The following is a 17501-nucleotide window of genomic DNA, read 5'->3' on the forward strand; positions in this document are numbered from 1 at the left end:
TTGATCTACCATTTGATCCAGCAATACCACTCTTGGGGATATACCCAAAAGACTGTGACACAGGTTACTCCAGAGGCACTGCACACCCATGTTTATTGCGGCACTATTCACAATAGCCAAGTTACGGAAACAGCCAAGATGCCCCAGCACTGACGAATGGATTAAGAAAATGTGGTATCTATACACAATGGAATTTTATGCAGCCATGAAGAAGAACGAAATGTTATCATTCGCTGGTAAATGGATGGAATTGGAGAACATCATTCTGAGTGAGGTTAGCCTGGCCCAAAAGACCAAAAATCGTATGTTCTCCCTCATATGTGGACATTAGATCAAGGGCAAACACAACAAGGGGATTGGACTTTGAGCACATGATAAAAGCAAGAGCACACAAGGGAGGGGTGAGGATAGGTAAGACGCCTAAAAAACTAGCTAGCATTTGTTGCCCTTAACGCAGAGAAACTAAAGCAGATACCTTAAAGTACCTGAGGCCAATAGGAAAAGGGAAACAGGTACTAGAGAAAAGGTGAGATCAAAAAGAATTAACCTAGAAGGTAACACCCATGCACAGGAAATCAATGTGAGTCAATGCCCTGTATAGCTATCCTTATCTCAACCAGCAAAAACCCTTGTTCCTTCCTATTATTGCTTATACTCTCTCTACAACAAAATTAGAGATAAGGACAAAATAGTTCCTGCCAGGTATCGAGGAGGTGGGGGGGAGAAGGAGAGGGCGGGGTGGGTGGTAAGGGAGGGGGTGGGGGCAGGGGGGAGAAATGACCCAAGCCTTGTATGCACATATGAATAATAATAAAAAAAAAAGAAACAAAACGGGTTACAATACATGTATATATGGAAATGTCACAATGAAATTCCCTGTATAACTATCATATAGTAATAAAAATGTTAAAAAAATGAAAAAAAAAAGAATACAGACTTGAGTTCAAATCCTAATGTTTTCACATACTAGCTGAACGACTTTAGGTAAATGACATAACTTACCTCTGTGTCTCTAAGACTTGCACTGGGATGCAAATGAGGTGATGCACATCAAAAGAAAATGCATAGGCTGTCTGCAGGGGAGCTCTTTCACCCTGCTCTCTGCCCTGGATCAGAGGACACTCTTGTACGACCCAAACTGCACTGACTTTCCACCAGCCTTACACATTCTAACAGCCTCCTTTGAAATTATGTGCCCATCTCAAGAATGAAAGCAAGAAGTCAGAGAATTGTAGTGATAACCTGGAAACTAAGATTTCTGGGAGAGGGGAGAATGAAACACGAGAAGCTCCTCATATGTATATATACAAAATCATTTCACCTCTCAAACAGCCCCAGTGAGCTTCCAAGAATTATTTTGCTTTAGATGCAAGTAACAGAAAAACTGTATAGCAACTGGCTTGGAAAAGAAAGAACGTAGAGAGGGAGGGAGGGAGGGAGGAAGAGAGAGAGGGAGGGAGGGAGGAAGGAAGGAAGGAAGGAAGGAAGGAAGGAAGGAAGGAAGGAATCAATCTACCTACTTGCATAACTGAAAATGTCCGAGAGGTGGCACTGACTTTAGGCACACGTTGCTGGAGTGCAAATACCATCAAGTTCTGATCTCCCCACCCAGCCTGTGCTTTTCACTGTGATTTCCGTGTGGTGAAAACTCCCTGCATCTCCCCGAGCAGCTCCAGGGACTCCAGGGGCACCACACAGTAGCTGGACAATCCGTGGAAAAACTTCTCACTGGCCCTAACTTCTAGGGGCCCTGAGTCTGCTTGTGTTCACGAACAACCAGAGTGTTACAGTCAGGAGACTGAGTCTTATTCTGACTCTGTTACGAGTATTCCTGTGATAATTTGCTCCCTCTGGGCCTCCATTTTCTTATTTTCAAAGTAGAGGGACAAATTTGCAATGTTATCTCAGATTTGTTCCCTGGGGTGACCTTTAAGTTTTCCACATTAAAGTCTTTTTCCTCTGAAGTTAGATATTAGTGCTGTCTATTCAGCTGGTGCCTTTTATTTAGTTTCACCTGGGGATTTTGTTTTGTTCTATTGTTTGCATATATTTCCCTAATCAGATGAACTCTGTTGACATAAACTCGTACTAGCTGACGTGTATGTGTGGCCCAATTCTGAGTGCTTTCTATGTAGCATCTCATTTGCTCTCTGCTTCAACCTTCTGCAAGGGTTATTGCTGCCATTTGCTGGTGAGGAAACCAAAGCATAGTCAGGTTAAATAACTTAACCAAGTCATTTTTTTTAAATCTAAGACCTATCTTTAGTTGAATTTTAGTGCTAAGTAAAGACCATTGGATTATTCCAAGTCTTAGGTTCTAGTTCCACAATGGGATTGATTCATGGTTTAACTTGAAAAGTGATTCAACCACTTGATAGCTGTATATGAAGAAAGAGAATGGAGTGCATCTCTAAAACCCTCACCTCATAGACAGTGTATATCTTAATGACTCCCTGGCTCTAGGATGACCAATAAAAAAGGTTGCTCTCCGTCCCCATTTTGGCATTCAGTGCCTCTTCTGATGACATTACCCCTCTTTCCAAGCCCTTCAAGGGTTCACCAAGCATTCACTCTAGTAGGTGCACTGGGCCTTCCTGGGTTACTGGCACCCTCTACCCTCCCCCTCTCTGTCTCTTCCTGCAGAAAGCAGGCTTTCAAGCAAGGTGATGAAAATAATAGTCATTTATTGAGTGCTGAGGATTGGCACAGGCTATGTCATTTAGTCAACACAAAGCCCAGTGAAATGAAATTCTCTCTCTCTCTCGTTAGGGATCAAACCCAGGGCCTCAGCAAGTTCTCTACCTATCACTTCTAGCTCTGTCAGAGCCTTTTTACACTTGTGGTGTAGAAGACTTAAATGTCTGGCCTAAGGATGTTCTCTAGTAGTGATAGTTTACATGAGGCCCTGAGGACAGGTGTGGTGGCAAGTGCCTATAATCCCAGCTGTGTGAGAGGACATCAGTAGGAAGATCACAGTCGAAGGCCAGTGTAAGCAAAAACATGAGACCCTACCTGAAAAGAAACTAAAGCACAAAGGGCCAGGGGCATGGCTCAAGTGGAAGAGTACCTGCCTACCAAGCATGAGACCCTGAGTTCAAATCCCAGTACTTCCAATAAATAAATAAAAATAATTTTTAGAAAATGAAGTCTCAAATTCTTCCCTACCTGTGTTCATCAGCTTTCCATTGCTCTGACAAATACCTGAGAAAATCAACATAAAGAAGGAAAGATTTATTTTGGCTTTGGTCCACAGTCACTTAATTCCATTGTTTCTGGGCCAAGGTTAAGAGAACGAGCTTGAGCTCATTCTCTCCAGGAAGGAGAGAGAGAGAGAGAGAGAGAGGCGGGAGGCTGGGGATAACATATACCATTCAAAGGCACTCCCTCGGGAAATCACTTCTTCCGAATACCCCATTCAGGTGTGAGCTCATCAATCGATTAAGCCATTGATGAGGATAGTATCTTCATGATCAAATCACGCTCTGAACATTGAAAATCAAGCCGTCGGGGACACTTCACGTTTAAACCATAGTGCTGCCTAACTCCAACACCTGGCAAGGCTGTCCAGCCCTTTAAGCTTTCCAGAAGGTCATGTTTCAAGACACAGGTTGTTCCATTATGAGTTTTTATAAATTATTAATTTAAATATAATAATACTATTTAAGTTAAATTTAAAGTTAATGTAATGTAAAGTTAACTTGCTCACTTTCCTTTCTGAAAAGTGACATTTGGTAACAAACTGTTTCAAGGAAAAGTACCTTGGAATTCCAGCAGTGCCCTCAGGATGGCAGTATAAGACTAGTCCATATAACCTACAGCCTTCAGTACCAGTTAGCTAACCTGCAGACAACATCTTCTCAACAACCAGCTTTTGATCAGTTCTTGAGTTACATAAGATGCAAAATTAGGCTACTCCTATGTGGGGGGGAAAGTCTCAGACATATAGCCTATTGACTCCAGGAACAAAAGAAATTCAGCAAATCTGCAAAACCGGGAAAACAATTTCCTATGGGGAAAAACAAAGCACCTGCTTGTGACTGCTCACCCCTTCAATGACCGGCCTTGGTAGTCATCCAACAGCAAACACAATAGCCCTATCGACCACTGTTTTTCCCACTTCCTCTGTCCCCTGGAAACCAAGCATTTGGAAATAAATAGTTCATTTCTTCTTTCTTGATTTGCTCCAATGGTTGTAAACAAAGGGACAACTGGTACACAGAATTGTCACATATTTTTCTTGACCACATATGGCCTTATGAACCCCTGCCTGGGAATTAAATGAAAAACAGAAGAATAATTCAGTGGAAGTTCTCAAAGTGTTTGGTGGAGACTAATAAAAACAAAACCCCCAAAATATCAGGCAATGAGCATTTATTCAGTTATGTTCAAGTACAACAAACACCAAGCACCAGATTGTTTACTTCAGAGAACTATCCATGGTGACAGAATCAGCCCCAGGAGTCTTGCTTGACTCTTGGTCATAGCTGATTGGACTAGAGGAAACCCCTGACTTGGGAGGAAGCAATCCACTGGCTGGCCAGAAGCCACTGACCTTCTCTTCCAAAAGAACTCCAATTAAGATGGCAGAGTGGCTCAAGTGGTAGAGCACCTGCCTAGTAAGTGTGAGACTGATGACCTGAGTTCAAACCCTAGTACTGTAAAACAACAACAACAACAACAACAAAACCCCAATTAAGAGCAAGAGACAAGGATACTTTGTTCAGTTGTAATGGACATTAGAGAGAAAGCACGAGGACTTCTGCTGTTGGCGCCTTTGTTATTCAACTTTTCTCATATTCTAGAATGTGACCAATCTCTCTCACACCAGATTAACAATTTTGTTAAAATTTATTTTTACTAAGTTTCTTCTACACTATGCTCCTATGCAAAGTTCAGTGGGGTTGTAAAAGGTCACTTCTGACATGTTTTCTGCTCCCATGGAAGCTTCCATGCTATTGAAGAGAACAGGGCCTCTGGAATTTAAATAAGCTTTGTGACCCCCACAAATGATCTTTCTCTCTCAATAAACACAGAAATGATAACATCCGCCTAACAACGTCATTTCCAGCAAAAAGTGTCCATCTGGCCGTTGGCCGGGTGGCCGGGTGCATGGCAGATGCTAAATGAACATTTAAGCTGCCTTGGGGGCAGCTCCTTTGGCTGCATTTGAATGCAAGTCACACAAAGATCGTGGGAGTTCTTCAAAATAGAAAACACATCATTCCTCTAAAGAAAAAGAAGCAGTCATAATTGCAGCCATTGAGTCAGAAATAGGGTCTTACTGTTTGGAGATGGTGGAGTTGGTGGGAAGCAAGGGTCATGGCTCTTGAGCGGCAGTTTGTGGAATGGAAGACTGTGGCCCATTTCTAAAAAGAAGGGGTGTAACTCCTGCCTCTTGACCTAATGGCGAAGATTGGGTATGAAAGCCCAGAGGGAGCCGGGAGTCCACTTTCTTGGAGTATTAGTGCAGAGTAAGTGTAGCCCTCCTAACTGGGCAACTGCCCCCTTCTGCCCTGCTCGTGGTCTCTCTTGTGGGGAAAGTGTTCACCTGATCAACTCATTCATAGGTAGGAGCAAGGGCCCAATGTGAATGTCCCCGTCTCTGGGAGTTTTCAAAGAAGTCAGTAAGGATGAACGAGGAGGGAGAGGGTAGGGTAGGGAGGCAGGGGGAGAAATGACCCAAACAATGTATGCACATGTGAATAAATGATCTGCCCTCACAAATCTCGTATCAGGACCAGCCAGGAGCCAGGAAACCAAAGCCTCATTCCTCCAGCTGTCCTAGGCCCAGCAGCCATAGTGGAGAAAGAAGGAGTGAAATGTGTCAAGTCCATGCCTTGTGTTCTTCTGTAGGCCTTTTGCACCTGTGCAGTGGCATTGATCACCATGAGGTTAGGACCCCAGCTTGTCCTGAGTCATGCCAGAGCCCAGGGGACTACGCTTAGCTTCCTGTTGTTTAGGTCACCATTGTAGCAGATGCCTTCCCCTTCCTGGCGACTGCTGGGGTCTTGCAAGGAGAACTACTGTCTGATGGTCACATTTGCCGTTTTCCTGTCTCTCGTGATGCTAGCGGAGGTAGTCACCGTCATTGCTACCTGTGTGTTTAGAGACAAGGTGATGTTGGAGTTAATAAGGACTTCTGAAAGTAGATGCAGAATTACCTGGAAAACTACCACACCACTTTGATCCTGGACAGGGAGACAAAAGATTCTAACTGCCGAGGGCTGCTAAGTACACAGATTGGGAGAGCAACCTAGCATGGCCAAGGGCTATCACCCTGGCTCCTTCTACATCCACATCACTCTGAACTGTGCTATCGATTTCAATGTGAGGGTGATTTGTAATACCAAGGGCTGTATTTATAATACCAAAATAGCCATTTAGCTGAGGACGGATGTGTTGATGTTGGCTACGGCAGCCCTGGGCATTGCTTTTGTGCAGACCCTGGGAACTGTCTTTGCAGGCTGTCCTGTGAAGAGAATCCGAAGTGGCTATGAGGTGAGGGGAGGTGGGGGAAGGGAGGGGAAGGAAGGGGAGGGGAGGGGAGGGGAGAGGAATGGAGTAATATCCTCTATGATTTTCAATTAAACAGATTATTTTTTCAGGTCAAAAAAAAAAAAAAGAAAAAAAGCCTTACTTGTAAGTGTCCATCAAGTGCCACACAGGGCTTATGACTCAGATTGTTGTCACACTCCAGTTCCCCTCCCCTGGGTTCACGTCCAAGTTCTATGGAGGATGTAGACAGTGGGGCACCAGCATTTCTGTTACTCTTTTTTACAAACATGCAAGGCAGTGGATGTCCTTCAGCAAGGCAACTGAATCTCGATGAGCTTTGCCACCTCAAGTATTCCATCCCCAACTGGCATTGTTTCCACCTACCAAATAAATCTTTCTTGGGCCTCACAGTCTGGCTACCCAAGTTAGACAAGTATGGGAGGTGACAGACTTGCTTGTGAACACGCATTGACAGCCACAGGGAACATACCCAAGTGTCACAGGGACTTGCTATGAAGCGAAGGCAAACAAAACATCACTTGCACAATCGAAGAACAAAGAAGAGAGACATTTTCAGAATCAAAGGGCCGTGTGTAAATGTGATTCTTTATGAAAAATAATCAAGCCATAAGATAAGGATCCAGGTTTGTTTGGGTAGCACTGTGGTTAATGGGATGGCATTGATAGTCTTTTAAATGTTTTCTTCTCTTGTGGAATATGTTCCCCAAATAAAGCACATCTAAGTTTAGTCCGTATGCATTCCCTTTGATGGGACAACTTTAGCATGCTGCTAAGTTGAAAAACAAAAATCAAAACAAAACTAGGAAAGATGCTCTCTTTTTCTGGCTCAAAAGAGCTACTGGTAAGAAAAAGTTGCTTTTAGCAATGGAAATGTTTGGTATTATGGACATCATTCAACATTAAACAGTATTAATGAGCACTTCTGAACATAGCCACCATAAGAAGTCATTGACTGACAATTATTGAAACGGTTCCACACACAATTTTTAATAAACTGGTTACTGTTCCTAGTTTTCCACAGTGTTTTTCCCCTCTTTGTCACTGAGTGTCAGGAGCCTCTTGCTCTAGAGACAGGCTCAATTCTATCCCTGCTAGGGACAAACTCTCTACCCTTACTTCCCTAGTCTAGGCCCAGAACCTAGAGGTGACTTCGTCTCACTATGGCATAATACCATGTTTCCTGGATGGGCTCTATTAGTCAGATTCTGCATTGTTGTGACAAATACCTGACATAAACAACTGGTGGGAGGATTTATTTTAGCTCATGGTTGCAGAAGTTTCAGTCCATAGTCTTTGGCTCTGTTGATTCTGGGCCCATAGTGAGACAGAATATCATGGTGGCAAGAACACGTAGCAGAGGCTACTCACATCATAGCAGAAAAGAAGCAGAGAGAGGAAGGGATAGGGAACTGGGAATAACCTTTAAAGGCACGCCCCCAGTGACATACTTCCTTTAGCGAGGCCCCACCTCCTAACTGTTCTATCACCTCCCAAAATAGTGCCACCAGCTAGAGACCACGTGTTCAACACTTGAGCCTTGTGGAGTCATTTCATATTGAACCATAACAAATATTGCCTGCAGCTTGCAGGTTCCATGTTTCTTATTCATTTTTCATGATGAACATGCAAGAAGTTTGAATAATCATGCATGGCGAGGAGAGCAAGGAGAGAAAACAATGGAACACAGAGATCAAAGGATAAAGTCTTTGACACCTGACCATGTGGCTTTAACCATGTGACCCTGAGCGATTCACCTACCATCCTTCTCAGTTTCCTAATAGGTAGAATAGAGGTGATGGTAGTAGTTCCTATCTCATAAAACTGCAAGACAAAAGGAACTAGTAAGTAAGCTGGGAGCTGGTGGCTCACACCTATAATCCTAGCTACATGGGGAGGCTAAGATCTGGAAATCACGGTTTGAGGCCAGTCAGGCCTCATCTTAGTTCCTAGGACTCTCATCTCCAAAATAACCAGAGCAAAATGGGCTGGAGCCATGGCTCAAGTGGTAGAGTGTCTGCTTTGTGAATGGGAAGCCCTGAGTTCAAACCTCAGTCCCACCAAAAACAAACAAACAAACAAAAAACTAGTAACTGTCAAGCACTGAAGACAGTTCTTACAGAAGAGAAAGCTCTACATATGAGGCCCTGGGCTCATTCTCCAAAAATTATGCACATTAATGGGGCTCAGTGTAACATTTTAACACATGCCAAAAAAAAAAAAAAAGGAATAGAAAGCACTCAAGAAACAATAGCTATTATTCTGAGTGCAGTTTTTAAAAAGTATTCTGAATGGAAAAAGATATTCCCTACCACACACTTTTTCACTTGATGTAAAACTCAAAGCAAAACATCATCCAGCAAAGGCAAAGTTGAATACTTATTGGAGAAATGTTTGATGCAATATAACAAAATGTTAATGTCTATAATATGTAAGAGTTCATAAACATTGAATTAACATGAAAAAGAGAGAATATGAAAAAACTATTCATACGAAAAGGGAAATTTAGCTGGGCAGGGTGGTGCATACCTGCAGTTCCAGCACTAGAAAGGTTAGCACTAGAGGCAGGAGGATGGCAAGTTTGAGGTTAGTCTGGGCTACACGACAAGTTCTGGGTCCAAATGGTCTCCATAGTCAAACCCTGCCACAGTAAAATGGGGGGCGGGGGAGAGACTTGAATGGACATCCCACGTTCATGGACTGAAGGACTTAATATGTGCAGATGTTAGTACAACACAAAGATTTAGTGCAACCCTATCAAAATCCCAATGACACTTTTTACAAAAATAGAAAAACATATTAATGGTATCTCAAAGTGGGGAGAGGGTGGGGGGTAGGGGCAAGAAATGGCCCAAACAGTGTATACACATATGAATAAATGAATAAAAATAATTTTTTAAATGACATCTCAAGAGACCCCAAATAGTCAAAACCATCTTGAGCTGGGTGCCATTGGCTCATGCCTGTAAACCTAGCTACTCAAGAGACAGAGATCAGGAGGATTGTGGTTCGAAACAAACCCCAGGCAAATAGTCCACAAGAGCCTATCTCAAAAATACCCATCACACACAAACAAGAAGAACTTGCAGAGTGTCCCTAGTATGCTTGCCTAGCAAGCATGAAGCCCTAAGTTCGAGCCCTAGTATTGCCCAAAAGAAAATCTTGAAAAAGAACAAAGTTGGAGGTCTCACACTTCCTGATTTCAAAACTTATTACAAAGCTGAAGTAACCAACATTAAAACAGGTATAGAAACCAATGGAGTCGAATAGAATGTGGTCAAAGGATTTTGACATGAGTGCCAACACCATCCAGTAAGGGAAGGACAATTCTTTCAACAACCAGTGCTGGGAAAACTGGATATTCACCTGCAAAAAATGAACTTACATCCTTATTTTACACTATATTGAAAAGTCTATTCAAAACAGATCAAAGACCTAAATGCAGAACTGAAAACTATAATACTTCTAGAATGAAAGCAAGGGAAATCTTTATGACGTTGGATTTGATAATAATTTCTTGGATATAGCACAAAAAATAGGCAACAAAAGCAATAGCCTAGTGGGACTAAGCCAAACTTAAAACTTGTGTTCAACAATGAAACACAGTCCAAATAAAGTGAAGAGACAACCTATGGAGTGCGAGAAAATATTTGCAAAACCCATATTTGATAAAGGGTTGATATCCAGAATATTTAAGGAATTTCTACAACTTAACAACAAAAATAAATAGCCTCACTTAAAAGTGAACCAAGGAGTTGAACAGACAATTCCCCAAAGAAGATATATGAATGACCAACATGTAAAAAGACACTCGATAATCCTTAGAGAAATACAAATCAAAATCACAATGAGCTGTTACTTCATATCGATTAGAACGATCACTATCAAAAGAATAGAAAACAAGTGTGAGCAAGGAGGCAGAAAAATTGAAACCCTCATGCACTGTTGATGGGAATGTTAACGGCACAATCTTTATAGAAAACAGTATGGAAGGCCCTCAGAAAATTGAAGACAGAATTATTATAGGGCGTAATAATTCTACTTCTGCATATATACCCCCAAGAATCTAAGAATTGATTCCTTATATTGGATCCTTATATGGACACGAGGCATGAACACAGACACACACAGAAGGAAGACCCTATGAAGACCCAGGGAAAAGATGGCCATCTTCCAGCAAAAGAGAGGAGGCCTCAGAAGAAATCAACCCTGCCCAACACCTTGATTTTGGACTTTTTACCTCCAGAACTGTGAATAAATACATTTCTGTTGTTTAAGCCAGTCTGTGGTGCTTTGTCCTGGTAGAAACTGATCCAAGTGGTATGACAGTTTGTACACCACTGTACAGACAGAATAGGAAGAGCCTGATAGGAATATTCGACCATCGATACTGCCTAGAATTCTGTGAGCATGGTAATACTAAGAGACCGACTTTCCGTTGGTTTGATCACTACTTTTATGTTATCTACAGGCAATGCTTCGTCTGACTGTCTCTACCTAGGTCACTGCTTCTACCAACCCTCCTGGTAAAGCATTGATTTGAATCAGTGTTGTGGGCTGAGTTGTGTCGAACCAAAAGCCATATTGCACTTATGAATGCAACCTCATTTAGAAGCAGGTCTTTCCATTTGCAATGAAAGTATGAGGTAGTCATGTTGGATTATGGTAGGCCCTAAATGCAATATCTGGTGTCCCTATAAAAAGAATGATTTGGAGACATGTAGACATACAGGGAGGAAGGCCATGTGAACATGGAAACAGAGATTGGGGTTTTTGGCCAGGAGATGTTAAGAATTTCCAGGAACTAGAAGAAGCAAGGAAGGATTCATCCCTAGAGCCTTTAGACAACACTTTGATTTTTAATTGTGAGTCTCCAGAATTGTGAGGGAATAAATTTCTGTTTCTTAAGGCCACCCAGATTGTCGTATTTGTTTACAGCAAAACTCCTAGAAGGAGCTCCCAGTTATTTGGCCAGTCAGAAGGGATTGACATGTCCTGAATGATCTGGTCAGGCTACCAGAGCCTGCACTGCTCGACAGCTTTCTGTGATGTCTCATTAGTAAGATATTTCAAGGGAGAGAAAGGATTCTTCCAAACTTCCCTTAATTCTACTCTTACTCCAAATAATATTTACAATGTGAAACAATAGCTAAAACCATGGCACCTTGAGTGAGGCCTGGCACATAGAAGGCACTCCATACATTTTGTTCAAATAAATGACGGAGCACATATTCCCACGGTGTGAGGTAGGCACTGTTCAATCACACCCCTGTGTTTCCTATCACCCTAGAAACCTTCTTCAATCAGATCAGTCTTCTAAAATCACTTTTTTGCGGACAGAGAGAACTGAGGCACAGTTTCTATTCTCCTTTCTCAGAAGTAAGACAGCTCTTTTGCTTGTCCCATCCCCCAACCCTTCAGAAATGAGGTCTCCAGCACCTGAAGCAGGAGCCTACAATAGTAACCGTAAGCCTTGTCAGCTCACACCTTCGCTGGGACCAGTGACATCCTGGGCCACAGGCAGTCATGGAGTCAGTAAAGATCTGCCTCCTATGTTATAATTTTGCCAAGGGACATCTCAGTGGGGAGCATGGAGCTTTCCCTTCTCCATCCTCAGGAGGTCTCTCGGTGTGCCTGGCTTGCGCTGTTCATGGAGTGTTGCTGGGAAAGCAGGATGAGATACTTCACAGAGATAAGGTTGCTTCAGGCCTGTGGGAACAGGCTCTCCTCAAAGAGGAGACCAACATCTTATTAGAGACTGTCCCATCTGTCCCTGCTCACTGTTGGCAAGGAACCTGGCAGTTTGTGGCTTTTCCTCACTTTTGTCCATGCTTCCTTGTGCAAGCTGCGCATTTGTTCATGGGCCTTCTTCTCATCCTTCAACCTCCCCCTTCCAAGGGCACAGATCCTTGCCTGGGGTGTGCAGGCAGCTGTGACTTCCTGGGCCTTCTGCCTTTGGACTTACTGTTCTCTGTCCGTGACACATGGATCTGAACTGACCCCTCCTATCAGGACCCACTCAGAACCCAAAGGGCTGGTGTGGTGGCAGGGTGATCTATGGGCACACTGTGGCCTGGCCTTGGCCTCCCTTGCAGGCTTGCCTCTCCTTCCCCTTGGCTCCACCAATATCAAATCTCAGAAAATCTCCCGAGTACTGACCCAGGCCAGCATCTGCTGTTTCCACTGCATGTGCAGTGGCTTTCGCCTGGAATTTATCTCCTTACCTGTGGATGACCTTCTCATTGTTGAAAACTGAGCTTGGTGTCTTATATGAGCATTTCCTTCTTTGGCTCTGGCTACCTCTCTGATCTCACTTCCTGATGTGTTTTCATCTCACTGTGCTCAGCACTGAGATCCATGCTGTCTCTAGATCATGATGGACTTCACATTTGCTCTTCCCTCTTCCTGGACGCTGTTCTCCCCACCACTCACACAATTCACCTCTCATTTTATTCCTCTTTTTATGGAAGAGTAGCTTTCCAAGGGAGCCATCACTGATCTCTGCGCAGATACGCACGTTGTGACTCTTCACTCTGGCTCTCCACCTGTCTTCATTGTTAAGTACTACACGCCAGTTTTGTTTTGTCTTCCCTACTTACATGTATGTCCATCGTCTACCTCCCCCGCAGGACTCAGGTCTCATGGCTGCAGGGGATTTGTGTTAGTATTGCAACCTCACCCCTAGAACATCTGGCACACTGCACAGCCCAGTAAACAGCTGAAGAAAAGTCTCTCAAGCTGGTTTCTAAGCTGATATTCTGGTGCTAATAGGAAGCTCTGTGAATGAAGACAGAACTGGGCTGGTGGAGTGGCTCAAGTGGGAGAGCACCTCCCTAGCAAGTGTGAGGCCCTGAGTTCAAACCCTGATACTGCCAAAACCAAAAACGAGAAAAGGCAGAACTATGGGTGAGGCTCATGTGGACTTGCTATGATGTACAGATGTGAGCATGCTTGCATGCGTGTGTACATATATATATAGATAGATAGATAGATGTGGTGGGTACATAGACAGTTTTAATTATAATTCTTATTTTTATTAGCATACGTTACTTGTACAGAGGGAACATATTGTGATATTTACATGTGCACTTACAATATATCTTAATTAGATTCACCCCCTCCATTGTTCTGCCTCATCCCCTTCCCCCCTTCTTAGAACAATCTCGACAGGTTGCATTGTTCAATTTTCATACAGGTCTACAAAGTACCTCCACCATATTTGCCCACCTTCACCTTCTCTGTTTACCCTCCCCCTCCCACTGGTATCCACCCTCAGGCAGGACCTGTTTTGCCTTCCTTTTCCTCATTTTTTAAAACTCTGCTCTCAATCTGCACTACAGGGTCAGGACAACAGTGTTCCATTTTCTTTTTGAAGAACATATGATTGATTGTAGGAGAATTTCCTTTATGCCTCTATTTGGGGTACACTAACCTGAAAGTGTGTTGCAGTCCAGCTTTCTAAGTAAGCAAGAATGCCAGTTCATGCTGTCCTCTTGCCCAAATTTTACGCTTTGAGATAAAAGCCAGCTTCAAGGGTGTGTGACCTGTGTAACCACACAGGACCCTATTCAGAAAGCTCCCACACTTGTTTTAATGCTCCAGTGCTGTCATCCTGGCATTCTTAATAAAATCTCAATAAGGGGCCCCTCTTTTTCATTTTGTCCTGAGCCCAGCAAATTATTAGTCCTGATTAAAATAAAGCCTTGCTCAAAATTCACCACTTCCCTGAGGGTTCTTGATCACCAGGTCCCCACAGGACCCCTTTCTGGGCTCCATGGAGGGCAAGAGAAATGAGATTTTTTTCCCTTTCCAAATGGCCTATCTATCTACTCTGCTCTCAACATCAACCACTGCTGGGTGATCACCACACACAGGTTCCAGCTTTCTCCTTATGGCATGTCCTGTGTTTCTCTTTTTGCAAGGACTCGGGGTCACATCAACAAGCAACCATGAAGATCCTTCAGCTGCTATGCAGAGGTTCGCGTTTCCTGTGACCCTTTTCAGTTTGCTCTGGCTTTATTTAGGTCATTGCTTAGGGCAAGCACTGTTCTTGGCTGCTAAATTTCTGGAAATCAGTACTTTTGGAGTCAGGAAGACTGTTCCTTCTGTAGAGACCCAGAGCAAAAGACTCTCCCACGGCACTTGAAATTTCAGGTTGCTTTTCCACCCTTCTTTATGTGCAAACTCCAGCCCACCTGCAATACAGCATGGTGCCTGGCACACAGGAGGCCCTCAACAAATAGCCATTGAAAAAATGGCTATGGTGATTTCTCTGAAAGGAAAATGAAATCGGTGTTTCTGTTGCTATGACAAATACTTAAGAGAAACAGTTGAAAGGAGGGAGGATCTCTTTGGGCTCGTGGTTTCAGAGGTTTGGTCCATGATTGGCTGGCTCCATTGCTTTGGGCCCCAGGTTAGGGAGAGCATCATGACACTGAGAGCCTGTGGTGGAGCAAAGCAGCTCACCTACGACAGACAGGACACAGGGGCCGGGAGGTTCCAGGGCAAGATGACCCTTCAAAGCCACAACCACAATGGTCCACTATCCCCAACCAGGCTCCAGCGCCTCTTAGTTCTTTGAAGAAGTTAACAGTCTCTTGATCCAATCATGATCCCCACCAGCTGGAGCCCAAGCCTTCAACACAGCCATTTTTGGGGACACTTCGCATCCAAACCACAACAGTGATAGTCTGAGCCACCTTAAGTTTTATTACTATTTTATTTTTGATTAACAGTCACTAATTATACATATTAATGGGTCCACTGTGATATCTCAACACATGCATAAAGCATGCAATCATCCAACCCCACCTTCCTCCTGCCCGCTCCCTGCCTCACGCCCTTCTCAGCCCCTTTCGCTGGAGTGAGCTGATATCTTGTTACACTGGAGTCTGCATTTGCCTGATAGCTACTGATGTTGATCATTTTTTCATGGTTTTTTTGGTGCGGCCATCTTTGTTTTCTTTTTTTTGGGAGTGGGGGTTGGATTTTGAGACAGGATTCTGCTGTGTGACCCAGTTTGGCCTCAAACTCACAATCCTCCTGCTTCAGCCTCCCTAGTTCTGGGATTACAGAAGTGAATCACCCTGCCTGGCAGAGGCCATCCCATCTTCCCGATCTTACCATGCTACTTATATTATTTTGTGTTTTCCTTCTATATCAAGCTATGCTGATGAATCTCTAGCCAGAAGCTTTTTCTAGGGAGCTTGGTTTAACTAAAAGGTGTCATGTTAGACTTTCTTGTTGCTGTGACAAAATACCTGACAGAACAACTTAAAGGAAGAAGGATTTATTTTGGCTCATGGCTTCAGAAGTTTGGCCATGGTTGCTCGGCCCCATATGCTTGGGTAAACATCATGGGGGTGGGACAGTGTTCATCTCATGGTGGGCAGGTAGCAGAATGAGGGGAAGACACTGGGGACCAGGTATACCCTTCAAAGTATGCCAAGAATGACACACTTCTTCCAGCTAAGTCTCCACCTTCTAAAGTTTCTACCACCTCCCCAAATAACACTACCAGCTGGGGACCAAGCATGCAACACATGAGCCCATGGGAAGGAAACATTTCCTATTCAAGCCATAATGGGGTTTTCCAAGTATTCATCATAGTTTGTCCTAATTATACGCGTGTGCATTGCGTCCTCTATAACTGCAAGCTCTTAATTAGTTCAGTGTCTTGCATATCGTGGTTTCTTATAAATAATTCCTGTCCATAGATAAAGAGGAGTCATACACACTTTTCTGGCTTCTATTCAATATTGACAATAAAGTCACGTAGATCTGACCTTTTTGCTTGTACACTCTCCAGCTTGGGGAGTGCAAGGCCAGCACACTTTCCCCACTAGCAGGCCTTCAACCACCCTTCCTCTCCAGACCCCTCCCCACTGTTCTCAGAATCTGAAGCCCCTTTACCACACCCGTTCTTTTCTCTTTCTCCCTCTCTTATGCCCCTTTTCCTGCTACTGCCTTTTGAAAGAACAGCCCAGCCTTCACTGTACTCATTTACTCATCTAACAGCAGGGCTAGCTCCCGGGGGGCATGCAGCCAGGAACATCACACAGGGCTCTGTGGTCAGAAGGCCCCAGGCTTGGATTTAATACTCTGCTGATGCCAGATGAACATTCTTAATAATTTTACATTTGAATGTGCCTGGTAGGACAGTGGAACTTGCTTCAGGGGCTTGGAACCTTGGCTCATGCATGGCGTCCCTCTGCCACTTCCCGCTTCCCTGTGGTTCTCAGCCACCTGCTCCCACACCTGGTTCCCCACACCCTGCTCAAACTCCTCCTTCCCCAGATGAGGTCCAGGAACAGGTGCAACTGGTGCTGTGGTCAGACAAACCTGATCCCAACACTAGCTGCATCTGCCTTACCTACCACATCAAGGAAGGATCTGGCATCTGTGAGAGAGCTGCCATGATTGTGCACAGAGGAGTAGGACTTAAATGAAAACGTCTTTTTTTTTTAGCCATGACAGATCAAGAAAGACTTTTTTCAAGGAAGAGAAACATTTTGAACAGGAGCTCCATCTTTTTTTTTACACTGGGCCCCATACTCCATGTAGCCAGTCCTGGTTAATGTCTTTTAGTGGCCACCGAGTATATGCCTAGAGCTGTGAGAGATTCAGAAGAAATGAAGACCAGGATGGAGGTGTCCTATCAACACCCCTCTCCAGGAGCTCACAGCATAATTTGGAAAGACCAAACTTATTGAAATGAGCTAACTATATAGCAAAAACTGTTGACAAGGAAGATCACTCTGCACTAGGGTGAGGGATGACTGAGCTTGACCCTAAAGAATGGGTCATAGCAATAGATAGCTGTTAGGAACTCAGTGTTCCAGCATACTGTTATGGATCTATAAAGCACCTTCAACCTCTATCTCACTAATAAAGCAGCACATTTGGAGATCACTAATGAACACTGATGGGCAAGTTCATTGCCCAAGTCTTTACACTTCTCTCTGGAGCAGAGGCATTGCTGAAAGTCA

General features: G+C 43.8%; 1 pseudogene; it reads left to right on the forward strand.

Moving 5' to 3' along the window:
* Window positions 1–5540: 5540 nt before the first annotated feature.
* On the forward strand, window positions 5541–16961 carry LOC109699975 (CD63 antigen pseudogene; annotated as a pseudogene).
* The last annotated feature ends 540 nt before the right edge of the window (window positions 16962–17501 follow it).

The sequence above is a fragment of the Castor canadensis genome, chromosome 8 (assembly GCF_047511655.1).
Source record: "Castor canadensis chromosome 8, mCasCan1.hap1v2, whole genome shotgun sequence".
NCBI classification, from domain to species: domain Eukaryota; kingdom Metazoa; phylum Chordata; class Mammalia; order Rodentia; family Castoridae; genus Castor; species Castor canadensis.